The 9,745-nt window shown below is 41.7% G+C and overlaps 1 pseudogene; it reads right to left on the reverse strand.

Annotated features, from left to right (window-relative positions):
- Positions 1–827: 827 nt before the first annotated feature.
- LOC139539360 (pinopsin-like) lies at positions 828–7,946 on the reverse strand (annotated as a pseudogene).
- Positions 7,947–9,745: the final 1,799 nt, after the last annotated feature.

Genomic DNA, 9,745 nt, shown 5'->3' on the forward strand with positions numbered 1-9,745 from the left:
GGAGTTGAGCTTACCATCTGTCCAGTGGATTGGAGCAGGTCAGTACCGCCCGACTCATCGACCCCTTGGCTGTAGGAGGCATTCAGAACTAAAATTCTCACCGACCCCTGGGCTGAATCAAAGTACTTAGAAAGCACATCTTGTTTTTCTGGCATCTGAAATAGCTGGATAATCTCTTCCCTATGCTGGTTGATGATACATTTGGAACAGACAAATAATTAATGTTAATTTATTAGTTACACCTTATTTTCCTCCTCTTGCATAGACATCATCTCACACCTAGCGCATTTGAGCCCAGACAAAGACACAAATACCACTGGTGTTTTGACTCTAGCACTGTTAGCGTTATCTTGCTCTGTTTTTTTTTGCAGGAATCCGGGACACAAACTTGCAGACCAAGCCGAAAAAGCCAGCTACGTCGAGGAATCCTTAGCTATTAGAACTTCCAATAGTTAAAGATGTTGTTGTTATGATTAAAAACTATTTCAGAAAAACTATTTCAGAAAAACAACAGACCGAGTGTAGACAGTACACTGATCTGTTGCGCGCTCATTCCCATTTTGATAGCACTGAGGAGGCGGTCTTGGCTGATGACTGACGTGGAATTGCAGGGTTGGGACTACTTTGTGTGGCTTGAGGTCTTGCTGAGACTAACTGAAGTGGAATTGTATGGGGACTACTTTATATGGCCTGAGGATGAGGAGGAAGCTATTCTCTCCTCTCCCCCTTGATTGGGCCGGGCCAGGATGTACCCAGACCACTGTGATACTTCTAGGTTCCTATTTCTGTTTCCAGTGGAGTGATGGAGGAGACAAAGGAGAGAGGATTCACAGAGGCAGCACCTTGCTGTGGATGCTGATCCCTCGGCTCCCTGTGCCCACGGTGCTCATCAGGGTCATTGAGTGCATGGTGAGGGTGTCGGTGGCCGGGCTGTGGTGGATGCAGTGCCCACAGGAGAGGACCTCTAGAGTGGCATCACGGAACTACAGGGAGTACAGACAGATGCCAACTGTTTGCAAACCACGTACAAAATGTCTGGTAAAAATCCTATGAATAAATTCATACAATCTTCAATACACCAGACAATCCACAAGACATTACTGATTGTAAATCGCTCTGGATAAGAATGTCATCTACTTAATAACCTAAATTTAAATGTATATCATAATTGAAATTAAGACCACAGGGAACTGATCAGCGGCGGTCAGTGCCATTTGAGACGAGGGGGGGAAAAAATCATGAGCATGGCCTTATTTCTATTACAGCATATTGGATGACTGTCATTCAGATTCCATTCACCCAGCTCAATGTAACATCAATAGGTTTAGGCTACTACATGAAACCAAAATGTTCCCTAAACCCATCATGAGGTTGCTACAACCTAGCCTATGAATGAAAGTATACAATGTAGGAGCACACAGGTCGAGAGATTTGAGGTGACAGACAGCGACATTAAATACCGCCTTGCACACTCTTGCCTGAATGTAGATAATATAGTGATATAGTTAAGAAACAGAATCGGCGGAATGAATACACCCCTGATCACACGTAAACAGAGTTAACAGCCACGTTGTATTCCTTATCTTCCCTTCACTTGTGGACTTCAATGCACAACAAATCAGCTGTATGTGACCATGCGAAACAACCTTTCCCAGCCAAACCTCTACAAACAGCCTACATCGTTGTCACCATATTAGCTAAAGTAATGTCATAGTCACCATAGCTTGTTAGTAAATCTGCTACAATCATGCAGTAACGTTAGTGTACAGTCAGTAAGCAGTTACACCGGCGTGCACAAGGGGCAATACATTAGTAATACCAAAAGCTTACCTTGACTTGGAAGAGTTCCAGTGTTGTGTTGGAGAGTCATAGCCAGCTAGCTAACATATAATCCCTCTGTTTGAGCAGGGTGTTTCAGTAGGCTAAACTAGCTAGCTGTACCTGCTTGCTAAGTAAGTGAAACTGAAAGTTTCTCTCTTTCTCTCTTGCTTCTCCTTCATTTTGAAAGAAATGCATTTGTTAAAAACTGTTTAACTATTGTCCTTCTCTCTTTGAGTCAACTACTCACCTCATTTTATACACTGCCGCGTTAGCTAGCTGTAGCGTATGCTTTCAGTACTAGATTCATTATCTGATCGTTTGATTGGATGGACAACATGTCAGTTCATGCTGGAAGAGCTCTGGAGGACGTCCTCCGGAAGTTGTCATAATTACTGTGTAAGTTTATGGAAGGGGGTGAGAATCATGAGCTTCCTAGGTTTTGTATTGAAGTCAATGTACCCAGAGGAGAACGGAAGCTAGCTGTCTTCCAGCTACACCATGGTGCTACCCTTCAGAGTGCTGTTCGGGATAATGTAGACTGTGTTTCAATCAGTTATTTGGTGACGTGATTATATTTAATATAGTTTTATCTAACAATTATAACTTCATAAATGTTTTACCATGTACATTTTTATGAAATTCACTAAGGAAGGTGGTCCTTCCCTTCCTCCTCTGAGGAGCCTCCACTGGAACTGATATATAGCAGTCTCCTTCAATAATCTAGAAACTCAATTGATGTGGCGTGTCCTCACTCTAGTGTTTTTCTGGCACTCCTACACATACCTGCTTGTTACTTAGGAAATAGATTATAGGGTTGTTGACAGGACTGGTCTTGGCAAAGTACATAGGCATGGTAGCCAACAGTGGAGGGATGTGGAGCTCTGGGTCCACCACCACGGACAGGGCTGTGTAGAGTAGACCAGCAGATGAAGGCAGCCTCGATCATGGTCAACACCATCCTCACATCTCGCTTATTCTCCTCCAGGCTGGGACGCCCTCCCTGCAACGCCACAGTACGGTTCAGCTGGGGGAGAAGGAGGAAGGAGAGGAATAGAAAGATGAAAAAGAAGACAACACCCCACGACAGGGTTGTGTTCATTAGGTATCTACCGGAAGAAAACAGACTGAAAAAAGGAGGAACTACATGGAACTGTCCAATAAGAAACACAAATGTTTCATTTTCCACTACAAAAAGTATTCTCCTGGAGCTCCACACTGGAGCTCCTCTTCAGCTGGAAGAAGAGGGAGAGAAACCGGACAGGGCTACCATCATTCACATATTAGTGAGCATACAGTAGAACACAGTTGATTTCCCTCCGGAGGCCCTGAACTACCGAACAAAAACATAAACGCATCATGTAAAGTGTTGGTCCCATCTTTCATGAGCTGAAATAAAAGATCCCAGAAATGTTCCATACGCACAAAAAGCGTATTTCTCTCAAATGTTGTGCACACATTTGTTTACATCCCTTCACCCTCTTAAGCGCCTTGCGGTCCGCATTTGTGGAGTTGCCGTACCAGGCTGTGATGCAGCCCGACAGTATGCTCTCGATGGTGCTCCTGTAGAACACAGTGAGGGCTCTAAGGGACATGGGGACTTGACCTCATCCCCAGCTCAATTGCAACAGCATATAGACAGAGAGAGTTGTGGAGCTGACTGATGGACAATATTTATGTGTACCTTGCTCATGGATGTGAGGACCTTGGTGTAGCAGTAGATGATGATGGCTACAGGCAGGAGGAAGCACAGCAGTGTGTAGCGGACGAGGTAGCTGTAGTTGCTCCAGGACCTAGAGAGACATAACACATTATAAGCCCTGTTATAAGACATTATACCTGGATGCTTTAAGAAGTGTTACCAACCATGACCTTCAACACATAGCCTACATGCGCTCGTGGCAAACTCTCCTCACTTTCCTCATTCTAATCTACACTGCCTTACCTTTTCAATAAAAGGTCTGAAAAGTACTCAGTGTTACCAACCAGTCCTGCCAGCCAAGGAAGCAGGGTGTCTGGACAAATGTGTTGTTACAAGACATTATAAAGGCTCATGCTTATATAAAGTTACCAAGCCTTTTAATAAAGTGTTACAGACCTCTTCTCTCCCAGCCCAGGATGGATGTCTGGACGCCCTTGGGGTGGGAGCTCCAGCATGATAAAAGGTTCATACATGCTTATAACAAGTTATATGACATTATAGAGACCTCTCCTACCCAGCCCAGACAGCAGGATGTCTAGACCCCCTCGGGGCCGTAAGAGCTCCAGCCCAGCAGCGGGGCCACAGCCCAGCACAAACAGAACAGCCAGACACCCAGGAGCCCCTGTTAGCTCCGACGTACGTTCATCTTGAAGCCTGCCATGGGCTTACACACCGCGTTGTACCGCTCGTATGCCAGCAGGGTCAACGTGGACATAGACACCAGACCTGAGGAAGAGGAGTGTTCATAAAGTATATCAGAGTAGGAGTGCTGATCTAGGATCAGGTCCAGGTCCTGTTCATGTAATCTTATTCAATATGATCTAAAAGGCAAAAATGATTCTAGATCAGCACTCCTACTCTGAGATGTTTTATGAATATGGCCCTGGATTCACAACCACAAAACTACAAAGATCTGAATAAACCCCCATGAACCTAATTCAACACATTGAGTTAACTCGATCAAATTAAACTTGCATTTTTAAGACCTGTATATGGGCTTGCCATAATATGGACTTGGTCTTTTACCAAATATGGCTATCTTCTGTATACCACCCCTACCTTGTCACAACACAACTGATCGGCTCAAATCCATTTTAAGAAGGAAAGAAATTCCACAAATTAACTTTTAACAAGGCACACCTGTTAATTGAAATGCAGTCCAGATGACTACCACATGAAGCTGGTTGAGAGAATGCCAGGAGTGTTCAAATCTGTCATCAAGGCAAAGGGTGGCTATTTGAAGAATATCAAATATCAAATATATTTTGATTTGTTTTACACTTTTTTGGTTACTACATGATTCAATGTGTTATTTCATAGTTGTCTTCACTATGATGTAAAAAAAATTAAAAATAAAGAAAAACCCTTGAATGAGTAGGTGTTCTAAAACTTTTGACCAGTAGTGTATATTCAGGCACTGGGTCAATAAAAAAATTATTCATACCCCTTGACTTATTCCAAATGTTTTTGTTACAGCCTGAATTCAAAATGAACAAAATATTTATATCACCTATCTACACACACTACCCCATAATGAAACATGTTTGTAAAACTGGAAAACATGTTTTTAGAAGTTTTTGCACATTTATTGAAAATGAAACACATGAATATCTATTTGACATAAATATTGATTCAGTATTTTGTAGAAGCACCTTTGGCAGAGATTACAGCGGAGTCTTTCTGGGTAAGTCTCTAAGAGTGTTCCACACCTGGATTGTGCAACATTTGCCAACTACTCTTTTCAAAATTCTTCAAGCTCTGTCAAATTGGTTGTTCTTGATAATTGCTAGACAACCATTTTCAGGTCTATAGATTTTCAAGCGGATTAAAGCCAAAACTGTAACTCGGACACAGGAACATTCACTGTCTTCTTGGTAAGCAACTCCAGTGTAGATTTGGACTTGTTTTTTAGATTATTGTCCTGCTGAAAGGTGAAAACCTCTCCCAGTGTCTGATGGAAAGCAGACTGAACCAGGTTTTCCTCTAGGATTATGCCTGTGCTGAGCTCCATTTAGTTAATTTTTTATCCTGAAAAACTCCCTAGTTCTTAACGATTACAAGCATGCCCATAACATGATGCAGCCACCACTATTGCTTGAAAATATGGAGTAGTACTCAGTAATGTGTTATATTGGATTTGCCCCAAACATAACACTTTGTATTCAGGACAAAAAGTGAATTGCTTTGACACATTTTTTGCAGTATTACTTTCGTGCCTTGTTGCACACAGGATGCATGTTTTGAAATATATTACTCTGTACAGGCATATTTATTTCCACTCCGTCATTTAGATTAGTATTGTGGAGTAACTACAATGTTGTTGATCCATCCTCTGTTTTCGCTTATTACAGCCATTAAACTCTAACTGTTTTAAAGTCACCATTGGCCTCATGGTGAAATCACTCAGCAGTTTCATTCCTCTCCGAGAATTTAGTTAGGAAGGACGCCTGTATCTTTGTAGTGACTGGGTGTATTGATAAACCATCCAAAGTGTAAATAATAACTTCACCATAATCAAAGGGATATTCAATATCTGCTTTAAAAAAATGTACCCATCTACCAATAGGTGCGCCTCTTTGTGAGGCAATGGAAAACATCCCTGGTCTTTGTGGTTGAATCTGTGTTTGAAAGTCACTGCTCGAATGAGGGGCCTTTACAGATAATTGTTTGTGTGGGGTACAGAGATGAGATGTGACTTGTTAAAACTTCTTAATTCTAGGGGGCACTATTTTCACGTCCGGATGAAAAGTGTGCCCAAGGTAAACTGCCTGCTACTCAGGCCCAGAAGCTAGGATATGCATATAATTGGTAGATTTGGATAGAAAACACTCAAAAGTTTCAAAAACTGTTAAAATTATGTCTGTGAGTATAACATAACTTATTTGGCAGGTAAAACCCCGAGGACAAACCATCCAGGATTTCTTTTTTTTGAGTTCACTCTTTTTTCAATGTATTTTCTATGTGGATCTAGATTTCTAAGGCACTTGCTTGCAGTTCCTATCGCTTCCACTAGATGTCAACAGTCTTTAGGAATTGGTTGATGTTTTTCCTTTGAGAAATGAAGAAGTAGCCATTTCCTATCTGGGTGGATAGCCAAGTGTACTGTTTTCGTCCGGTATTGAACACAGTTTAATCCCGTCTTAAATTGTATGGATTATTTACGTTTATAAACACCAAAAATTGGATTAGGAAAGTTGTTTGAAATGTTTGGATCAAGTTTACAGGTACTTTGTAGTCATGTTGCGCGAGTTGGAACCGGTGTATTTTCTGAGTCAAACGCGCCAAATAAATTGACATTTTGGAGATATAATGACAGAATTGATAGAACAAAATAACCATTTGTGATGTTTAATGGACATATTGGGGTGCCAACAGAAGATCTTCAAAGGTAAGGTATGAATTATATAGTTATTTCTGACTTTTGTGTCGCGCCTGGCGGGTTGAAATGTGATTTTCATGTGTTTGTTTGATGGGGTGCTGTCCTCAGATAATAGCATGGTTTGCTTTCGCTGTAAAGCCTTTTTGAAATCTGACACTGTGGCTGGATTAACAAGAAGTTCATCTTTAAACCGATGTATAACACTCTTATGATTCATGAATGATTATTATGAGTATTTCTGTTTTTGAATTTGGTGCTCTGCTATTTCACTGGGTGTTGTCAAATCAATCCCGTTAACAGGATTGGCGCGTGAAGGGATCACTAAGAAGTTAACCAAAGATTTACTCTTTAACTTATTTAGGCTTGCCATAAGAAAGGGGTTGAATACTTGACTCAAGACATTTCATCTTAAAATGCTTACTTAATAATTCCACTTTGACATTATGGGTTATTGTGTCTAGTCCAGTGACAAAAAAAATCTCAATGTAATTAATTTTAAAATCAGGCTGTAACACAACAAAATGTAGAAAAAGTCAAGGGGTGTGAATACTTTCTGAAGGCACAGTAAATTCACATTGAGAATCAACTAGGGGGCATGACATGAAAATAGAGCTCTTGGGCCACACTCCAGTGGTGGGTTTGGTGTCGAAATGAGAATGCATGAGCAGACAAGAACCCCATACCTACTGTAAAATATGGTGGTGGATGATGTTATGGTTGATTTTATGGGGCTAGTTTGCTTCCACTTGTCCTGGGGCCCTAGTTAAAGTCAAAGGCATCATGAACTTTATCCAGTACCAGGATATTTTAGACAAAAACCCAGTTGTGTTACACCCTGATCAGTTTCACCTGTCCTTGTTATTGTCTCCACCCCCTCCAGGTGTCGCTTGTTATCCCTGGTGTATTTATCCCTGTCTCTCTGTGCCAGTTCGTCTTGTATGTTCCAAGTCAACCAGCGTGCTCCTGCCTTTTCTATTCTCTTTTACTAGTCCTCCCGGTTTTGACCCTTGCCTGTTTTCTGGACGCTGTACCCGTCTGCCTGACCATTCTGCCTGCCCTGACCTCGAGCCTGCCTGCCACACTGTACCTCCTGGACTCTGAACTGGTTTTGACTTTTTGCCTGTCCACGACCACTCTTGCCTACCCCTTGCGGATATAATAAATATCAAAGACTCAAACCATCTGCCTCCCTTGTCTGCATCTGGGTCTCGCCTTGTGCCCTTATAGGTTGCCTCTACCAGGAGGCTAAAACTTAGCCGCAAGTGGATCTTCCACCAAAACAATAACACCAAGCACAGCTCAAAATCCACAAAGAAATGGTAATTGGTCACAAAAATCAACATTTTGCTATGGCTGCAATCGCCAGACTTGAAACCAATTGAAAACCTGTGGTTTGAACTGAAGAGGGTAGTCCATAAGCGCAGACAACAGATATCTATGATCTGGAAGGATTCTGTATGGAGGAATGGTCTAAGATCCGTCCAAATGTGTTCTCCAACTCATTAAACATGTTAGAAAAAGGCTCAGTGTCGTTATCCTCGCAAGGTGAGGTATTAAAAAGGTATTGAAAACAGGGGTCTTAATAATTTTGACCCCTACCTTTGAGAGAATGTTTTACTCGATAAACAAAATCTTTCTCTGAGCAATTTTATTAGTATAATTTCCCTTTTTTTTTGGCATACAATATACACACACAAAATACACAACATGTAAAAGTGTTTGTTTCATGCGCTTAAATAAAAGAGGCCAGAAATTTTCCATACACAAAAAGCTTATTTCTCTCAAATTTTGTACACAAATTTGTTTACATCCCTGTTAGTGAGCGTTTCGTCTTTGCCAAGATAATCCATCCACCTGACAGGTGTGGCAAATCAAGAAGTGGATTAAACAGCATGATTATTACACAGGTGCAATTGGCATGCTGACTGCAGGAATGTCCACCAGAGCTGTTGCCAGATAATTTAATTTTCATTTCTCTGGTTTCTCTGGCATTCTGTTCACAATGTTGACATCAGCACACAGCTTGCCCACATGACGCCATACACATGGTCTGTGGTTGTGAGCCGGTTGGACGTTCTGGCAAATTCTCTAAAATGACATTGGAGGTCAATGTCATTTTAGAGAATTTGCCAGAACGTCCAACCGGCTCACAACCACAGACCATGTGTATGGCGTCATGTGGGCAAGCTGTGTGCTGATGTCAACATTGTGAACAGAATGCCCCATGGTGGCGGAGGGGTTATGGTATGAGCAGGCATAAGCTATAGACAACAAACACAATTGCATTTTATCGATGGCAATTCAAATGCTCAAAGATACCGTGATGAGATCCTGAGGCCCATTGTGCCATTCATCCACATGTTTCAGCAAGATAATGCATGGCCCCATGATCTGTACACAATTCCTGGAAGCTGAAAATGTCCCAGTTCTTCCATGGCCTGCATACTCAGACATGTCACCCGTTGAGCATGTTTGGGATGCTCTGGATCGACGTGTACAACAGCGTGTTCCATTTCCCGACAGTATCCACAAACTCCACACAGCCATTGCAGAGGAGTGGGACAACATTCCACAGGCCACAATCAACAGCCTGATCAACTCATTGTGAAGGAAATGTGTCGTGCTGCATGAGGCAAATGGTGGTCACTCCAGATACCGACTGGTTTTCTGATCCAAGCCCCTACATTTAAAAAAAAGTTATCTGAGACCAACAGATGCATATCTGTATTCCCAGTCATGTGAAATCCATAGATTAGGACCTAAGTAATTTATTTAAATTGACTGATTTCCTTATATGTACTGTAACTCAGTAAAATCTTTGAAATTGTTGCATGTATATTTTTGTT

The sequence above is a fragment of the Salvelinus alpinus genome, chromosome 15, assembly GCF_045679555.1.
Source record: "Salvelinus alpinus chromosome 15, SLU_Salpinus.1, whole genome shotgun sequence".
In the NCBI taxonomy this organism is placed as follows: Eukaryota; Metazoa; Chordata; class Actinopteri; order Salmoniformes; family Salmonidae; genus Salvelinus; species Salvelinus alpinus.